This window comes from Thunnus albacares, chromosome 18, assembly GCF_914725855.1.
Source record: "Thunnus albacares chromosome 18, fThuAlb1.1, whole genome shotgun sequence".
In the NCBI taxonomy this organism is placed as follows: domain Eukaryota; kingdom Metazoa; phylum Chordata; class Actinopteri; order Scombriformes; family Scombridae; genus Thunnus; species Thunnus albacares.
In genome coordinates this window covers 9330463-9351907 of record NC_058123.1, presented here as the reverse complement: position 1 = coordinate 9351907, position 21445 = coordinate 9330463, and the positions used below count along the sequence as shown (strand labels likewise).

The following is a 21445-nucleotide window of genomic DNA, read 5'->3' as shown; positions in this document are numbered from 1 at the left end:
CTTGTGGCTCAAAGTTAGCTGTTTGTGCTGGTGACTATGCTCTTGTGAACAGAGTGGCAGTGGTACAACATATCCAGTACAATTAAATCAGACATTCATATCACATATTGGATTTATTTTTATCTGTTTGTATCTAGAGTAAAAAAAAAAACAACTTATGGAGGCCTTGAGATGACTTCTGTTGTGATATGGCGCTATATAAATAAAGATTGATTGATTGAGATTGACTGAAAAAGTGTAGAAATATACAGCTAGTTAAATTTTTCCATCATAGCGTGGCTATGTAGCTTCTTAATTGGCGTGACATTTGTTCAGGGAGCAGATGAGCATGAGACAGTGCCTGAAAGTAGATTTCTCACATCAGGTGTTAAGTACGAAAATTGTCAACCAAAAAAAAAAGCACATGCAGTGTGAGGGTGAATCCAGGATAAGTGGCATGTAACTATAAACAGTTGCAGCTGAGGAGTAAGACTCTGTGGCAACAACTAATCACTGTTTTCATAGACATTACTGTAGTAACATCTCTCTGGGATCTCAGTAGAGCTGCAAGGATTAACCGATTAGTTGATTGTCAGAAAATTAATTGCCAACTATTTTGCTAATTAATATATAATTCTGAGTCATTTTTTAAGACGAAATATCAAAATTCTCAAAATTCTTGTTCCCAGATTTTAATATGTGAATATCTCTGGTTTCTTTAGTCTCTTGTGATAGTAAACTAAATATCTTTGGGTTGTGAACTGTTGCTCGAGATAAAAGAAGACATTTTAGGCTGTCACCTTGAACTTTGGGAAACAGTGATTGACATTTTTCACCATTTTCTGGCATTTTATGGACCATGAAACCATGCATTTTATGGACTGATCGGTTAATCGAGAAAATAATTGTTAGTTGCAACCCAAGATCTCAGTCTCTAATTGTAACATAATCAAACTCTTATCGCTGTATACCCACAATATCCCCAGTGATATGTCTGAGTTCTAGCTGTTCTTTTGTTTTTTAACATTCAGTCCATCATTAGGGTTTTTCCATTGGTACTTTTGGCTGTGTCGAGTCAAACCATGCCACATTGATTTGCATTTCCATTACTAGTTTAAAAAACATACCCAGTTGTGCGGAGTCATGCCAGAGATGGACCACCTCCGGAGTCAGGCCAGAGCGCCTGACCTGCCTCCAAGCGGGTAGCGGTGACGTCTCGCTGACCGCGGCCATCCTGTGACGACCCCCCTTCTCCTGCTTCTCCCACCCAAACAAGCATGTGTTGCTCAGCGAGACTAAACCCATGTCTGCGCTGGAGACCACAGAGAAAGCTGTTTTTAAAAGCCTCTGTGTGTTCAGCTCTCAGTACTTTTGTAGCTTCTAACTGAATATCTGTGGTTTGAAGTTTAGTTTCTCTCCTGCGTCCCTGTTTGTACTTTCAGATATCTGCTTTATTTTACTGTCACCTGACCGCTTTCAGCCATATCAGAACTGCGTTAAGTTACCGCTGATGAAAACATTTCCTGCTGCTGCTTCATATTAAAAGCCTTCCACTGACAAACTAACGGAAGGCTTTTATTATGAAGAATTTATAGAAAATTAAATGTGTTTATCCACCGTTTTACAGCCACGACTTTGACCACTAGTCACAGCCATGATGTACACAGCCTGCTGCTTTCGACTCAAGACAAGTCGCTCATCAGTTAAAGACACACTTTCAAGCGGGTAGCCCTGTTGTAATGGAGATGCTAATCCCTGCTGTGCTAGGCTGATGCGCTGAGTCGAACCAAGTCAAGCCAAGCCAGCACATGTGTATGGAAATAGCCTACATGTCACCATGGTTAGGTACAGCCTACACAAGGCAGTGAATTTTGCTGATGCACAAAGAAGCAATTGGAAAAAAAATTAGCCAGAATCTCAAAAGGAGGTTTTTCATAGGTAAGAGACACTCGTTCCTAAACACCATTGTTGACAACATGACCATGGGCTTGTTCTTGAACACATTTCTGACCCATTAGCCACCATCCAAGCACTCACTCTTTTCCTCCTGATCCCAGAACCTTCAGGGCTTCACCCATTTAACACAGGCCATATATACTGTGACTGCACTGTTATTCAGTGACTGAAATGGTTAAATGTTGAGGGTGACAGCACTCTGAAGCTGGCAAGATGCCTATACTGGTGGTGACTCATCACATCAAACAAAGTTGCTGCAAAAACAACTCAGCTTATGAACTTCATAAAACCTGTCATTAAACAAGAGAGTTCATTGCCCAATCAGCATTCATGGGGAAAATATTGGGGTAATAAGCTGTTTCATATTCTTTTGAGTACATTACTAATCACCAAATCAGGTTGGCTTACTCAAAAACACCAGTCCAAAAAAAGCCAAGCATTTGCAGAAATGTTGTTTACTGAGGAAATTTGGATTTAGCAGCAGAGTGTTAATGAGCTTTCACTATGGAAAGTGTGTGTGTGTGTGTGTGTATCTTTAAAACCTCTCATCACAGTCTGCTCGAGATCAGACGGGTAGAGTAAGTGGAGCTTGAAGAAGTCTATTTCTGTAAAACACACACTTGGTCATGGTCAAGGTCATGGACATGCCATACCACATCTGAGATACTCTCCCATCAGCAGTCTAGATTAAAGCACTCTCTTACACACATACACATAAGATGCTTTAGGAGCAATACTGCAGACAAAAATGTGTCTGTGTGAAGCTCAGCTTCCACGCATTGTGGGATAATGATGTCACACGGTAGAGGATTTGTTTAATTTTGTCTCATCTCTCTTACTTTTATTACAATGGAATCAAGGAATTGTTTCATTTAGGAAATCTTATAATTCAACAAATGAAGGAATTAAGAAGTCTCACAAAGTCACTCACAACTAACTTACTGTTACATGTTTAACATGCTGTGCTGGATACTACACATACAAGTTTTACACAGACAAACCTGTGCAGCCTACAGGCTGAAAGCAGCGGGAAGGAACAGATCGACATTTTGGCAAATACACTTATTCACATTCCTGCTGAGAGATGAGAAGAAGATGAGAAGATCAATATTACTCTCATATCTGGAGGCAGAGAAGGTTAGCTTAGCCTAGTAAAGACAGAGGGAAACTGCTAGCCTGGCTCTGTTGAAAGCTCAAAATAAAAATCAACCTAACAGCATCTCTAAAGCTCGCTAACCTTATATCACTTCTGTTTAATCCGTACAAAAAGTGTGAAAATGACAAATTATAGTTCAGGAAATCACCGCTCCTAGCCAAGAAATAATCCAGTATATAACGCCCGTAAAACGGCACCTTGTTGTTTTTTGGAAACTAAACTTGGATTGTGGAATGTGTTAAATATATATTTACAGGTGCTGGGAGGCAAAGCTAAGCTACCAGTCTTCTGGCTGGAGCTGCATTGGTAACAGACAGATATTGATCTTCTCATCTAACTCTTTTCAAGGGAGTGAATAAGAGTATCTCCCAAGTATTCCTTTAAGAATAATATATATTAGAGTTCCCACCTACAGTACAGAAAACTAATATATGCTGTAATTTTAACACTAGTGCCACCTGAAGGCAATAAGTGGTACTTTTATATAACTATGTGTGTGTGTGTGTGTGTGTGTGTGTGTGCATGGTGACCTGGCTCTTAGACCACAACAAATAGGAAGACACACCATGATAAAATGTTACAAAATAAGTTTTATTTTTACAAATTAAACCAAATTGAAGAGTTAACCAACTATTTACAGTATGAAGTGTGGAAGTGAGTGGTATCAGTAGTGTATGTGATGCATGAGTGGAGAATGTGTGTGTGTGTTTGTGTGTGTGTGTGTGTGTGTGTGTGTGAGTGTGTGAGTGTTGCAAGGTGCATGAAAGCAAAGCAAAGAACTAAAGCAGCATAACTAAAGCAAAGGATGCTTGTGGGAGAGAGCAGAGCAGAGCAGAACCTGCTGCAGCAGCAGCAGCAGCAGAGTGGCAGCGAGTCAGAAAGAGAGAGAGCTGCCAACTGCATCCAGGCTTAAATAACCTGGGAACACCCTCAGGTGTTCCAGGTCGCACTAACGATCCACCTGCAGAGTGAGCAGAGAGACAGGTGAATCATACAGCAACACAAGATGACACAGTAGGGGTCATCAAAATGTGTTATTGGGATTTTCCATTTAATGAAACACCTATTAGGTAAAATGAAATGATAAGTAAAACAAAACCCACCAACCTTTAGTAGATATTAAATCAAATGCAAAAAAAAAAATAAATAAAACACTTCAAGGTGTGACTGTAAAAAATTTATTTCATTTACTCATTTATTTTTAAAACATCTGTAGTCTGGGTGTAACGTTAAGCTCTTTCAGGCATTTGTCCATCAGACATGAGCCTCAGTAATTAATAATTCACAGTATGCAAATAGTTTGGACTGCAGGTCTAAAAGAGCAGGACCGAAACATTTGGGACCGCTGCTTGGTAATTGTATGATATTTTCTTGGCCTGCATAGTTTTTGGTGCTTCACCACCTTCACCACTCAGTGTCCTTGCTAGACATAGGTATGCTTGTATACTGTATAGCATTTGCAGAGTTTATGTGAATTAATGGAGATCTAGGTCTCTTTGCTGACCTGAGGCCATTACAGAGTGCAGCCCATAATAAAAAACGTGGTTAGAGTGCCAGCTAGATCTCCCTATGGTGCGCTGTAGGAACATGGTGGGAATATGGAAAGCCCAGGATTTAGCAGACTGAATTTGAATGAGCCAGCAGGCTACTTTGAACCTTTCAGAGTACCCTTGCTCATTCAGGGTGTGCTGTTGTCTCGTCACCCCCATCATCGATTACCCTCAGGGCAAAAATGAAAAATGGATTCATGCTTGCCTGCAGCCTAGAAAGAATTTCATTGCAGCTATCTCCTCCAGACCAATGTTGCTCACTAATGCAACACGCTACTTCTGAAAATCTGTACATTTCAATGTACATTTCAAAATCAAGTAAGTTATCATATCAGTTTGGCATCTTAGGTGTCAACTAGTTGAAATGTTTATGATTTTAATTGTAATGTCAATTCTATTGAGGGTAATTGCAGTAATCTTGCCCACTCGGAAAAGGACTCATTCTACTTTTATTTATGATAAAACTGCAAGTGTATTATTTTGATTTACAGTGAGACAGTCTGAAGTTAGAGTAATGAAGGTGCAGTTTTATAGTGAGTCCAGAATAATGATCATGTATGTAACTTCAGTTTGAGATATTGATTTGATGTAAGGCATTAATCTTTGATTTGGGATATATTTCTTTCTTTTCCCCTTTAAATTGAACAACGTCATGCATCACTTATCATGCATGTCAAGCAAGTAGATCACATATGGTCATGTGGGTATTCCGGCTCAACAGAGAAATATCTTTTTTGCATGCTGTCTGTATAACTGTTAAAACTAATATATTGCTGAATAACCGATCCCAAAGGAGCACATATAAAGAGCATAGAACTGGGTCAAAGCAATTCCATTGTTACCATCAAATCTATTAGACACCTGGTCTCCTAGGCTGATGTAGTCTTGTCTACCTGTAATATAGGTCCTGAAACAGTTTAATGCTGTCCCAAAGAGACTAACCTAGTTTTCCAGATGGCCTATTACAATAACATATCTTGGTCTGTAGTGATGAAAGCAGCACTTAAATCCAGCAGAAAAAGGGTAGACAAATTACCTATTGTCATATTCATGTCCTCTCTCCTGGCTTCATGTCTTATAAACTGCAGTTAGTTGTGTATATAACAAAATAATATAAACAAAATCCAAAGGTGTCACTATAGTTGGCAATGCTGTAAAAAATGGTGTATTGTGGAGTTATGGAATATCAGTCTGAAGTTGACACAAGCAATTTCCAGTGATATTTGTGCTTTCTTTTATGAAACCTATCATCAATGGAGTGACATTCAGAGAGAAGGTTTCAAAAGTGTTTTGAAGGGTATTTTTCATGATGTTTAGTTGTTAGTTTAGATGGTCATTATAGCTCATACTGTCAGGAGTATGAAAGCATAATTGAACAAAAAGGTTTACAATTTTTCAAGTCGATATCGTGATGATACTCTTATACTGAACTTGATGGAAAGAAGCAAACAATTCATATTGTTCATGAATGATCTGCTTTGTTTTACTAAACACTAAACACTTAGCATTCTTGAGCAGTACTCAATTTTATTAATCAGTGGAGCATTAACAGCTTAATCAATACCTCTAAATGGAATTCTAGTTTTTTGGTTCCCAGTAATAGGAATTCATTTTCATTTGTTGTCCTACCAACTGCTGGATTGGATTTCTGTCATCCTTTTATAAGTTTGCATTTCTCCCTTTCCATTCAGCTTTTTTAAAAAATATATCATTTTATACTGCAGTTATTTTGCCACAGATAACTCTCTCTGTAATTTGTACATATCCATGATCACTTGAAGCAAAAGGAACAACTGGCACTGATTTTTGATTTTTATTTTGGCGCAGTTCGGGAGAAAAAAATTGTTGGTCCCTTATTTTCATTTTGGCACTATATTCCTCACACCCAGGGAGTTTTACAGATGTTCTAGTCAGAGGACCAGTAGTCATTTGCATGAGAAGCTGGAGTTGCAACAGGGAAAGCATGATAGTCCTGCCAAAGCTCCGACTATTAGGTTTTCACAGTCTGCTCACGAAAATACACCTGATGAAGCTTTGCTGTTACTCCTCAACAGAACCAACAAGGACTCATTCTCTGCGCACTATGCATCACTGAAACCTGGACATTGCATTATATCTGCCTTTCTTTCTACTCTATGGAGCAGATTGCGTATCGGAGCTGGTGTATCAGGGAAATTAAGGGAGACAGAATCAGCTTTGATATCAGTGAAGGTTGGTGTATTGATGTCATGGTGTTAAAGAAAATCTGTTGCCCTCACCTCCAAGCTCTTTTCATTAACGGTAAGCCATTTCATTCACCACAGGAGTTTTCCTCCTTTATTCTTGCCAGTGTTTACATCCCGCCTCAAGCCTGTATGAGCGAGACGCTGCAGCGCTTGGCTGACCAGATAACCAGTATGGAGCAAGAACACCCAGACTCCCTTCTCATTATTCTGGGGGATTTTAACAGAGCAAACCTCAGTCATGAACTGCACAAATACAGACAGTGTATTAAGTATCCCACCAGGCACAGAAACACAGTCACACAGTCTTAAAGGATGCTTACTGCTCTGTCCAACATGCAGCTTTTGGATACTCTGATCATTCATCTTCTCCCAATTTACAGCCAGAAACAAAATTCACAAAGCCTGTGCAAACACTGTTGGAAGATAGGCCGATGATCTGATTGAGCTTACTGGCACTGTTACATTGTGAGGTGCCAGTGCAGATTGAGAGCATGTGTTACCATGTACAAAGATAAATGAAATGCAACAATACGAAATTGTTCTATAGTCAAAGTCAAGCAGCTTCATCAGGCCAAGGACAAGGTCTAAATCAGTGGAAAAGAAATCAGAGCAAATAAAAGAAGCTACACTGAAAAACTAAAAAAATAAAGCTTACATCAATCCCTGGCCCCAACTCACTCACTAAACAAGCTCCAACTGATTCCATTCCCCTGCCGTTCCTGCCATTTAACCTGCATGCTGCATCAGTGAGGAAGATGTCAACTCAGACAAAAGACCAGCAGTGCGGTTACATGCCCTTAAGTAAGCTGGTTACATTTGACTTTCTCCAGTAAGCTGATTTCTTAAATATCATGTAAATGAGAAACCTGGTTACCATAATAGGAGAAGGGGATTAGGGGACTGATTTCCCCAGGTAGATTTGTCCTGGAGAATGTCGATTTCTTGGCCATGTACATGCTTAACTGAGTTTCTAATCAGCTTTTTACAAACAGGGAAAGTATCAGTGGAGTGGCTAGATGAAAGGAGAGATTGTTGAACAAACCCATTCATCCTCACATTTATAGTAATTCCATCCAATGTGTGACTGTAATTGAAACCAACACAAAGTAGCCTGTAGAAGTCTAAACAAGTCAGTTTCCACCCCTGAACATTTGACTGTTTGCTATTTTCAGACACATTCATGCTGTAAAGAAAAGCTCTGCTCTGTTTGTCTGTTTGTCCTCTCCTCTCACACCAACACAAGTCAAAAGTCTGGAAGCAGCGTCCATTAAAATCGGTAAGCCATGGTCCCAAACTAAGTTAGGAGGTAGGGAAGAAATTTGATTACTGACCTGCTGCATGTACTGCATGCACGTGGAATTTACAGTAACCTGATTACTATAGTGCATTTAAACACTTCGGCAGCTACCCAGGTAACCTGGTTTCTTTCAGTAACCTGGTTACTTAAGAGCATGTAAACGCAATTCAGGGAAGCCGCAGACCCACATGGCGTCTCATGCTTCTGTCTAAAGGCCTGTGGTGACCAACTGGCTTCTGTCATCACACAGATCATCAACAGATTACTCAGTCTGTGTGAAATTCTCAGCTGCTTCAAATGCTGGTCCTCATAAACTTTGCATCACAGCAATAATGACTACAGGCCTATACATCTGTGGTCCCAAAGATCTTTGGAAAAAAAAAATGGTGTCGGGCCTCCTAAAGCACATCACAGACCCCCTGCTGAACCCCCTGCAGTTTGCCTACTGGGCAAACATGTCGGTTAATGAAGCAGTCGTTATGGCACTGCACTGTCTCCTGCAACATCTTTAATGCCTGGAGAGTAACTGTATGCAAGGATCCTTGTCCTGGAATTCATCTGCTCAAAACTCACTCAACTCAAACACAGTATTCCAGCAAGACCAGTGGATCACCAATGTCCCAAAAGACAGGACTCAACAGTAGAGGCAGTTCTGGCAATTCTCAGGAATGTGTGTTCTTCTCACTGCTGTTTTCCCTCTACACAAATGACTGCACCTACAGGGACAATGGCCTTATGTGAGACTCAGCTCCCCATACCACCTCCTTCACCACACTCAACAACACAGCCATGGGAACAATCAGGTTGAGACCAAGCTGTGTAAAAAAAGGACTAAGCAGGGTCTACTTCCTGGGCCAGCTGAGGAAGTTCAACTTGCAACAGGAGCTGTTGCCTCAATTCTACACACTAATAATGGATGTGTTCCCTCCATTTATATCAGTCTGATTTGGTTTAGCAACAAAACAGGACAAGAACAGTCTTCAACAGGCAGTCCAAACTGCCGAAAAAAACACTCAAGCTGAAACATTGTTGATGCCAGCATGAACAGCAACAGTACTGTACTATTGTACTGTATAGTACTGTACTGTTGTTCGTGCTGGCATCAACAATGTTTCAGCTCAAGTAGGAACTGAATTAGCAAAGGAACAATTCAACTCAATTGCTCAGTCTTCAGCGGCACTGAAACGCAATGTTGTTTTTTCTGGTCCCATACCGTATCTCCGAAAATTTTCAGCCGCCTGTATGCCCTGGATTATTGGCTGTGTAAATGGTTCAACATCAACAGCTTTGGATATGTTCAGAAGTTTGATTTCTTCTGGCTGCAGGATGCCTTCTATTGTCCTGATGGTTTGCACCCAAGTAGACTAGGGGCCCAGTAACAGAGTCCCCTGCTGGAAATCCAACTGTACAGTAAATGGTAATAATCTGGTCCCTGTCAAACTTGCTACCTCGCCTCATGGCCTCTATGGCCAGTCCTGCTCCATTTCCCAACTCAGTAGTGTTTGAGTTGTTGAATGCCAGATCACTGACAAATAAATCATTTTTCTGCAATGATTTCGTAGTATCAAAGCCGTTAGATCTATTCATGCATACTGAGACTTAGTTAAGTCCAGGTGACTGTGTTGCACTGAATGATGCATGTCCTCGTGGTTTTAATTATTTTCAGCAGCCTTTGATTTCATGTTGTGAAGATGGACTGGCTGTGATACACACAGAGAATTTAAATGTTCCCCTTACTCACTTGGAAACTTTTCCTCATTTGAATCACTTGGTTTTATGATAAATTGCAAGACCCTTCTACTTAGTGTTTTAATCTACAGACGCCCAAAATCTAACTGGTTTTATTCAGGTTGATTATTTTTTGATCTTTTAGCTTTTATTATGCCTCGCTTTGACAGAGTCCTGATTTTAGGTGATTTAAACATACATGTATGCTGCTCCCCTGGTTCCTCTTTTACTATGGATTTCATAGACATTGTGCATTCTTTTAATCTCAGTCAGTTGAGGGTCCCATTCACTTAAAGGGACACACCTTGGATATTGTTCCGTCCTCTGGTTTTATTCTTGATAGTGTTTGTCTCTGTGTGGCTAGTTTTTGTGTGTCTGACCACAAAGCTATTATTTTTAAGTCCCTCTTTCCACTTCCTGCTCCCACAGTGGCTACTTAGGTTTCCTCTCATGTCCGCAATACAAACTCTGCTTACAGATTTCATAAGGCCTTCACCACTGCATCTACACATTGCAATAACCAAAAATCAAATTTGTCTACAAAAGAATTACTAAACAACTTCAATAATACACATAAAGCTGTACTTGGCTCCATAGCACCTGTAAAAATCCAGAAAGTCAAATCAACTTGCAGCACGCCTTGGGTATATAACAATACCAGAGAAATAAAGACAAAATGCAGACAAGCTGAATGGAAATGGAAAAAGAACAGTCTGGCAGTGTCATGTCAAATTATGAAAGAACTAATGTTTACCTATGAAAAATCAGTAAAAGACGCAAGGTCCTTCTATTTCTACAGCACCATAACAACAAAACGCCATAACCCCAGAATTCTTTCCAAAACCACTGTAATTACAACAACAAAACTGAAGCCACCCACATGATCTGTGAGCAATTTTTTATCCTTCTTCACAAACAAAATAAATGAAATAAAACTCCAGATTGGTCATGTAACCGGTGACTCTCTCCTTCTCCACACTCCATGTCCTCTGCCTTGCTCAATAATGTTGGGTCCCTTTCACTATACACTTTGAAGTATATAATGGCTAAATTAAAGCCTTCATCAAGTCCTTCAGATATTATGCCCGCCAGATTTCTCAAAGGGGTTTTTAACAATGTTGGTCCCACTTTTTTATCTATGGTAAATAGCTATCTGTTTACTAGCTATGTTCCCTCCTGCCTTAAGCATGCAGTAGTGCACCCACTGCTCATAAAACCTAACCTCAGCCCTACAGAAAAAAAAATTTAGACCAATTTCTAAATGACCATTTTTAAAAAGAAGATTGTCCACTTAGAGTTGATTTCTTTTATGAATAATTATGACACTTTTGACAAATTTCATTCAGGTTTCTGTGCATGTCATAGCACTGAAACTGTTCTAATCAAAGTGACAAATGACTTTTACTTACAGCTGATGCTGGTGATTGTTCAATTTTAATTCTTGATTTGAGCTCTGCATTTGACACTGTGGATCACTCTATCCTATTCTATTACCTTGAAAAGTGGGTTGGCATTAGAATTGGGAATCTTTAGGGAACTCATGATTAGATTCAGCATCGATTCTCAATTCAAAATTGATTCTCGACTGAATGAGAAGAAAAGGCGGCACAATTTCTTGCTCCAGTATACTGTGTGCCAAACCATTCACTGGTGTCCTTATTCCACTGAAATACAATATGAAACATAACTGGCATATAAGGACCACAGCCTTTTTATTTTAAAAAGTTAACTGCATTTATTAATTTATTAATTATTTAATTAATTAATTTGAAAGCATCTTACAATCTCCTGCCTGTATGAGAATGAAAAAATAAGTGAAAGTGGAGCCTCTCTGCTGCACCGTTAGTTCCAGGGAAAGCCATGAGTGATTGCGTGGAAAGTTGACAATATACTGAACGTTCGTCTCACAGAGATGATTATTTAGACATTAAATCAAAACATGCTTGCAACTGCTGCCTTTTTTGAAGATGAACTGCAAGATAACTCTTGCGTGTGCGCTTTGTAGACTGTCCGGGTGCTGCACTGCCCTTGCAGTTGAATTCTGCCTTTTGTCTTTCCGTCAATATCATGTTATTAACCAACATTTGGAAAATCAATTTTTGACATTTGTGAATCAATGTAGAATCGTCCATGTCCGCACCACATTTAAGAATCAATTTTTTTCCCTCCATCCCTCGTTGGCATTAGGGACATTGCTCTAGACTGGTTTAAATCCTATCAAACAGAACTTTATCAGTAGTTATGGGAGATGCCTCTTCCTCTGTGGCCCCTCTGACCTGTGGTGTTCCCCAAGGCTCCATCCTTGGCCGCTTGTTATTCTGTATATACAGTTAATGCTGCCACTAGGACATATACATAAACACAAAATCCAGTACCATTTTTATGCAATGACACACAAATTTATGTTCCATTTAAAACCAGTGATGAAGGCGATTTTGATCATATTTTATCATGTCTGGCAGAAATAAATAATGGATGTCCTAAAACCTTCTCCAGCTAAACAAAAACAAATCAGAAATAATTCTCTTCAGTCCCCCAAAATCCTTCCCTATTTTACAGAGATATCTTGGATCCCTGTCTAAAAATATCAAACCTGCAGCCAGAAACCTGGGTGTAATATTTGACAGTGACCTTTCATTTAAAAAACAAATTACAAACATTATTCAATCATGTTTTTTATCAATTAAGGAGCATCTCAAAACTCAGGTCTTTTCTCTCTCGGTTTGATCTCAAGAAGGTCAGCCATGCTTTTATTTTACCTTGGTTAGATTATGATAATTCATTGTATTCAGGGTTAAGCCAAAAAACAAACTCACACCTTCAGCTGGTATAAAACGCAGCTGCTTCGCTTTTAACAAATACTAGAAAAAAAGATCACATCAGCCCTGTTTTAGCCTCTCCTCACTGGTTACCAGTAAGGTTTAGAATTGATTTGAAGATTTTACTGATCATATTTAAAGCACCTCATGGTTCAGCTCCCAGCTACATTGTTGGATTGCTGCTCCCTTATGAGCCAGAGCATGGCCTCAGATCCTCGGGCAGGGATATGCTGGCTGTTCCCGGCTTAAGACTAACGATGACCAGGCTTTTGCAGTCAGGGCTCCTCAGCTCTGGAACTCCCTGCCTGAGAATCTGAAGCTTGCAGGATCAGTGACATCAATTAAATCACTTCTCAAAATCTCTTCTAAAAAAGCCTCGTATTAACTATAGCACACTGTTTTATTTTTTTCAACATGTCTTACCTGTTTTATTATTTCTTTTGTTCTTTTTTTCTTTTTTATCTTTATTGTTGGGGATTTAATTCCATTTTTAATTTTGTATTATTTTAATTGACTGATTTTACTTGCATCAGTCCTGAAGTGTTTTAATCCTGGTTCAACCATGTAAAGCACTTCATAAGTTTGTTTTGAGAAGTGCTGTATAAATAAAGTTTATTATTAATATTGTATTATATCTATCTAAAAACAAAAATGCTAATATAGTTAATCAACTGTTTAATAAGCCAGCTGTAGAAGACGTGAACTGAAAATAAGCCTCATTAAATTCCTTTAAAACAACAACTTTAGCCTGAGGCAGTGGGTGAGATCCAAAAGTAGATGAAAATGTTATGGATTGTGTCCTTGTTTTTCTGACAGTTTATGTCATTTCCCATAGCAAGAAATGCAAACCACATGCTGTAACATCAGACTTCAGAGCAGCAGTGATAATGTTATTTCTTCACATCAGATTTGGCTTAGGGATGGCAAACTGCTACTGGTGTTTAAACAAAATTGATCTATGCAATTGCACAACTAGTGTACACAGGAAGGGAGATAGGTAAACAAGTGATAAACTAAACTGAAACTTATTTGGTCGTATATTTATAGGCTCTCATATTTTCATATATGAATTTTCATCCTGCACTCATCCTGTGATGATGACTGGGTAAATGGATATGATTGCATGTCTGTTGCAGTACTCTAATTCACATCACTGTGCACCAAGACAAGTGGGCACAGAAACAGTTTTGTTCCATGCATCATCACAGTAATGAACAGATAACTCAGATACATGTCATCTCAGAAGAACTTTAATGGCATGTACCCCATGCATAACATTCAACTTGCTGTGCAGCTGTAAGATCATATAGGCTTATAACAATGGTTTCATACATACACATTATTGGCACATTATTGATTACGCATTATTATTTATTCAAACCTCCTGTGCACTGTCATGCACTCTTGTACTTCCTGTATATACAGTACAGTTACCAACCAGACCAGCACTCTGTATACAGTAAATGTTTGTTTGGCTGTGTGGCTCTCTGTACATTTGTTTTTGTCACTGCATTAGGCACAAGGAGAGGCACTGATGACTGAAGTCAAATTCCTTTCATAATCGAGCTGCAAGCATACTTGGCCAATGAACTCTCCTGATTCTTTTTGGTCATTAGCATATGGAATATACGAAGAGTAAAATGGTGCAAAACAACTGGGATTGTTTCCCTATTACATTTTAGCACCACCAAATAACATCCAACAGTGTCATTTCTCCCTTCAAGTATTTAACGATTCTCTTTTTACTGAGGATGCCCAGAGTCATATCATCATATGTTTGTGATGGTCGCCAGCAGTGCGAGAGGGGGGAACAGTGTAATAAGACCCATGTGTCTTGACTGCTTTGCCTGGAAGTTGTCCTCTATCTGACGAGTGCCTCATTGTGATCTAACGCTCCTCGGCTGACTGCCTCATTAAAGATACACTTACAGCCACCACTGAGAGGAAATGCTTTTGTTTCTTCTCTACAGTATTTTCTCCTGTTTTCTCGTGCAGTGTTCACCACTTAATACATTGACCAACTTTTTTTTTGTTTATTTTTGCCATTTTGCCTGTATTTTATAGTAGAGATACAGACCTGAATCAAACATGCCAGCTATAGTAGTTATAGGGTATTCATCTTTACCATTTGGCACCCCGCATACTGCTCACCTTTAACAAGTGGGGCATATGCAAGTGCTATAATTGAGCTCTTAGCCAACGCTGAGTATTCTAAGCTCATGTGATTATAGGGAAGTGAGACACAAAGAATAATACATTTACATGTTTGTATGTGTTTATGCAAAAGTTAGATTGTAGATGGGATGACTATAATTTGGAAATGGGCGTTTAACAGGCTTGGCTGTCTGTGTCTGTCCTAAATGAGTGAGGCCCTCTTCACATACGCACAAATACACATGGTGTAAAACCCTGAGGTATACTGTGTAATTGCCAAGCATGTCTGTTGTCTTTCTTTTGCTCCTCTATTCCCTCCATCTCTCCCCTACTATACCACTCTCCCCTAGTATCTTTATCTCTTTTCTGCGGTGGGAGTCCTACCCATGTTTCTCAGATCAATGTGAAACAGCACCATGTCCGTGGCAATTAACTCCCCAGCCTGTAGAACTACTCAGAGCTTAAAGAAGCAGAGGAGCCACACACAGCAGGGTAGCCCATTCATCTTCAGTCTGAAAGAGACCACACTGTCCACAAACAGAAACAGAAAACACATACTATGGGGCTGAGACCACAGAACGGATCAAAAGCAGCTGAAAATGCTTAAATAGAGCATTTATTTACTTTAATCAAATAATATTCTCTGTGATATGTAAAGCTAGCCTGTTGATGAACATGTTATTTTGTTGACAGTATCCTGAGAGAAAAAGGTCAGGCTGTTGAAGGCTTACAGCCCGGTAGTGTTGAACTAAAAAAAAAAAAAAAATGCATTGATTTAGCTGCCATTAGAAACTCTTTGAGCCGCCAGTTTCAATGTGGTTCATACTTGTTTGTCTCTCTACCACATCTTCTGATTCAACATATATATATATATATATATATATAAAATATTTTTAAAAAGATAATACGTTATTGATCACAATCAGAGAAATTCATAGGGTACAGCAGTACAAGAAACAGTCTGAAGAGGTAGGAAACAAATAAAGAACAAATCTAAATAACAAGAAAATTAAGTAAATGACCTTCAAAACCTATATACATTTAATACATTACAGTACTCTAAGTTGATAAATGTCAAAACTAGTTTACTAGTGGACCCAAGTGCAGAACACAGACTCAGAGGCGGATGATGTTTAACAGATGACTGGGGATGGCTGAAGGAGACAGGCGGAATGGAGATGGCAAGGCGGCGTGGTGGCTGATGGGAGGTAGCGAGGGAGAATGAACATGCAGACAGGTGAGCAGACAGGCAGGCTGGTAGGCAGGGATCCTGAAGCACAGGAAATAAACAGGCATTAATCCAGTTGCAAAACATGAGGATCTGAGAAAATATCAAAATGCAAAGAGAGCGTAGCTACCACCAAGGGCAGAAACAACAGTTTGGTGATGAGTGGGAGAAACGCCAGGGTAGATATCCTGGAGAGGTGATTAGCTGATGTGTGTTGGCTAACAGGTGTGTTGGCCGAGGAGGCGATGCACTGATTGCAGGCAGGTGTGTAGAAACCAGGTCAGCAGCAGGAGTGCACACACACAAACAAACACAAAGAGAGACAAACCGGGGAAAAGAAACAGGAAGAAAAGGAAAACAGGAAAACATAAGGAGAGACAAGGGCACGGCCATGACAGATAAAACATGTAGTAATGCAGCCATATTGTACCAAGTTCATCTTACACAACCAACTCTTTATCGTTTATTCTTCTTAATCTTTTTCTTTCCCACGGACCCATGCATAAACACACCCTTACACACATTTATCCTCCACTACTTGCCTCTACCACAATGCAGCATCCTGAGGCTTGTATTTATATTCTTGTCACGCAGTAGAAAATCTAAAGAGGACTGTATCTACAAAAGAGAACACAAATCAAAGCACATCACAATTCCTGTGAGGATGACGGCCCATTTTGCCTTTCTGTTTGTATTTTTTCCCATTATTTTGACTGTGGACACTTAGTTTTGGGCAATTTAAATAAGTCAGGGAAGGTCGACATGGCCAAGAAAGAGCCACGGGTTTAAATAAACATTCAGTCATACTCATGGGACTATTTATAAGCCTCCTCTCTGTCTGTTCCACCTTTATTGTGCAGTCCAAGATGGATTCGCGTCACAAAGCATACCCATTCCACAAGATAGAGGGGTAAAAAAACACAGCTAAAACAATTGCAGTAGACGTGCCTTGACCCTGTCAGAGGTTCATCTGTGAAAATCTACCGAACACTCCAATCATGTGTTGCTGCATCTTCTCCTAGCTTGGCAGCAGTACCACTGACAGCAGCAAGGTTAAGGGTCAGTACCTTTCACCGCTCACAGGTTAGTGGAGTGAGGGGGATGGAGTGCTGATCGATTGTTCTCCGGGAGATTTATTGCTCCAGTCTTTAATAGATAGGTGATGCTTCTGCCTCATTTAAAGGCAAGGCCTTCAGCTATACAGTTTGCCAATGTCCATGCTCATACAATGGAGTGAAAATCTACTATATATTGGGATATTAAGAGAGTTGGACAGAGAAGACAGGTGGACAAATGGGAAAGATGATGAGTGCAGAATAATTGGTGAGGTGGCTAGAAAAGGAAACAGATGAGCCATGTTTGGAAGGATTTGTAAGTGATTAAGCGGGTATATTCTGGAGTAAGAGAAGGAGACAGCAGTGGTTACGGAGGAAGAAAATCCAATAGACTGTTAAAAAGGAAGAGATACATAAGTGGAAGTATGGAGTGAAAGAGAGAAGATATACTAGACTTTTTTTTTCATACTGAATTTTTGAAACATACTGAAACATACGACTTTTTCACTATCTGATAAATAGTGTTTTTAATTTACAGTACATGACTGTATGAATGTATATAGGTATTCCTGCCATCAGTATCATTTTACATGCACATGTGCATGTACATGCATAAATACAAAAAAACTAAGCTTAAGTTTATACCGACTTTCCTATCCACTATGTGCATACGTGGCTGATTTGAAACTGGTGCAGAGTCAATAAGGGCTTCAACCTTGCACGAAGGTCACAGCTTAGAGAAACTCTCCAGAAGGCTCTACACAATCTTCCCCTGAACTCTCTCTGTTCCTGTTAGAGGGAATAAATAGTCTCATTATTCTGCCAGGCACTCACCATCCATCCCAGTGTGTCGCTTCCATTGTTTCTAAAATAAACTCCTATTTTTTTTACTCCCTTTGCTGTGAAAACTCTTCATTCTGTCTGCTTCTTGCAATAGTCCCTATAACCATATTGTAATTATTGGACATTTTAAATTATTCTCACAAAATAATTTGTCATTACATTTAAAAGCCTGTGAGTTGTTTATAGCAGGTGACATCAGATCCGCCAGATTCCACTAGAGAGAGAATTTGTCAGTTTACATAGCCTAGAACATATCAGCATGCTCTTTTAACACAACTATATGGTAGTTAGCTAGTACCCTTTTTATGACTCATTCACTGCTCACGTCTTCATGTCACCTTTGTACTCACAAAGCTTTGATAGAATTACTCTTGATGTACACAACATTATCTTATACTGTATAAGAAGCGAGATGCATTTCAAGCTGATGTCTAAAAGGTTGCCAAGATGCTGTGTAGCAGCCAATGTTTATTCCACTATCTCGTACAAGGAGAAGCAAACACGTTCACACTCAGAATTAATAGTTCCCTGTAAGGTAAAGTTTTAACACCTGTAATGTCATTGTAAAATACAAATACATTGATGAAAGTATTAAAAAAACAAACAGCAAAATGTTACCACTATATCAATCCAACAGTATTTCACTAGTGATTTCATTTTTACATTTGCAAGTACATGGCTAACCATTATTTGGATGAATAATATGCACGCAGTATATAATTGCACTCTTGATGTAGGGAAATGCCTGCATAAATACATACCACCAACAAGTGCAAATGATTGACAAATAATCCTCCGCATGTTCTTTCCATTACACATTTGCGGTCTTTTTTTTTTTTTTCTTTACATTTGTTGGTAAAATAGCCTCCACATTTTTGCCCACACTCACTTCTTAGTTGACTGAACTGGATGAATAGCATTTTTAAGCCACTTAACTCTACAGAGCCATAATGTATTCATTCTATTTTCCAGTCCACAATTATACTATATCCATAATACAACTTAATGTCACTGTGAATAATGTAGTTTTATTTTTAGTAACGCTATAATTCCATATGTGCAAAATCCTCTCAACAAAGTTACAACACATTGTAATAAAGCAAAACAATGCTTATTGTGGTCACCTGGAGATGACCCTAACATCAGAAAAACTTTTTTTTTAGTGACTTGTGCAGCTCTTTACAGTCAGCGTTTGCCCACACATCATGCTCATGTGTCTCATGCTACCTGTTGGCTTTCTACCCTGCAGTTTTCCTCCCTCCAGCCGTACCCACTGATGATTATAATCCAGAAAACCATTTCATAGGGTAGTACAACCGCAGCAGTTTGCTAACACTATGTTTAATTTCTCACTATGACACAGTGTACAATTTTAAGAGTGTTTCACCAAGAGTGTTTCATACTCTTGCTGACATAATAATTGGCTCCACATGAAAAGGGCTTTATGAAGCTTATGTATTACAGTGGCCTCTGACTATTCACTTAATACTTGGAAAAACGAGCAAAATCCTTGGAGAGGTACAATACTATGCACTATAAATGTATACACTAGATAAATGATGTCTCTAAGGTCAGTGACAAGTGTCTCTCAATGTGGTTGTGTGGGAGCTACACATCTTCACATTCTGTATGCTCATTGAACTGACTTACAGTAATAACTGTGAAACAAGTTGTTCCTTTCATTTTTATAAATGGCTTCACATATGCTTGGTGATATACTCTGCCTGCATATTTTAATGCAGACAGATGCAGATTTAATTCACATTTTCAAATATGTATAAGTATGTGTTACTCTGGTACTGCATCTCGAGGGCAAAAGCTGCAGAAATCTCTTACTCTGCTAGGAAACCTTATTAACTACTACTAACTGCTGCAATATATGGCATTTCAGACTATATGCAAGTGTGCATACATGCGTAGCTGTGCATTTAATGCATTTAATGTGCTTATTAAAGTCGTAGCACAAGTTGCAGAAGTGAAAAGATACCAGGGGAACTGATTGGGATAAGTGTGGAACCCAGCTGTCAGGAAATACAGGAATATATGATATGATACCATATCCCGCATGACAAAGAGAAATATAAACTACAATCCCCTGCAATCTATTATTTAGAGCACATGTAAGTGTTTTCAGTTAAAGCTCCTCCAATACTGCATTCATATCCAATCAATTATTCAAGAGTGTGATTCCTCCTCAGTGAGTCCGACAAAATGATGTTGGCTGTCCAGGGATCCAGTCAGCCAGCCAGCTGAGGCCTTGCCAATCAGCCATGATGCTGACACAATGATGCCTCAGCCTCCAGCTCTGCCTCTGCTTCCTTCAGGAGGGTGCTGTCTCTGATTGGTGCGGCTGTACCCTGGCAGACACTCTATTTGTACTAGATTGCACTGCTGGAGTGGAGATAGCTGCAATTTGCAGCAATTCGCCAGTAATTTCGATATGTATGAGGACCTGAGCAATTCGTAGCCCTCTCCACAAGGCCCAGGTACTTTATTTGATGCCTCTCATCACCAGCCTACAGGTATATTCCTCTACTTCTCTGCTTGTGCTGGTACCAAAGTCTGGTTTGGCTTATGCTGCAGAAAACACTCTTAGAAAAGGGAAAGGGATTTTATTTTACAGGAGATATAAAAATTTATGAGAAGAATCTACTTATAAAGGAATATTGAACAAGCACAGATGGGGCGATTGAAAATTTGATTGAGGAATGACTGAATGGATCTGCTAATGACGGTGACAGAAAAGTCTTCACAAAGTATTTCGCTTCCCTACTTTTAGCCACATAATTCCCTTTCTATTTTGTTTCATGTCATAATTTATTTCTGTCATTTGCCTGGGTTTTCTTAGGGGCTTTCAATTAAAAAATACATAACACTTTTTCTGTACTTTGTACTAAACCGCAGCACATTGTTCATGCCTGGTCAGACGATATACAACAGAACAACATATAGATTAACAATTCATAATTTCTAACATTGCCTCAACTCCTCTGAGCTAAGATAAGCCCACATTACTGCATCTCTGCTCTGTGTTGCTGCATTGTAAATGGGTGGGATGAGGCCATGGTAACTGTGAAAAACATGTTTCTCTTGCTGAATTAAACATGCGTCTGACACCCCGGTGCTACTTTACGCTGTTTGTAAGGGTTACTTGCTCTCTTGGAAGCTCTCAGTAGGCTTTCTCATTATTCATCTCTTTAGCTCAATCTTGGCAACATGTAGCATTACTTGGTTCCACCATTTTTTAGAAAATTTTTATCCTTGCTGGCAAAGGCATTGTGCCCATTCAACTTGAGGGGACACGTGCCCCCTCAAATATTTGAGATTGGATAGTTTTAGAAATTGTTAAATTCTATTTTCACGATACATATTTTTAAGTAGTGTTACCAATATAGTGTATAAACAGAACCTTTAGCATCAGAGGTTTTAAAGGTCCACCATGTAGGATTTAGTGG

The 21445-nt window shown here is 39.3% G+C and overlaps 1 protein-coding gene and 1 long non-coding RNA gene across 2 annotated transcripts in view; one reads left to right on the top strand and one right to left on the bottom strand.

Moving 5' to 3' along the window:
- Positions 1 to 21445, top strand: part of fibcd1b (fibrinogen C domain containing 1b) — a 117833-nt gene that overhangs the window by 74280 nt on the left and 22108 nt on the right. The window lies entirely within an intron of this gene.
- LOC122968965 lies at positions 15463 to 16325 on the bottom strand. The gene is made up of 2 exons (XR_006398917.1): positions 16223 to 16325; positions 15463 to 16134 (listed from the first exon to the last, which is right to left on the bottom strand). It is a non-coding gene; the product is annotated as an uncharacterized LOC122968965 (long non-coding RNA).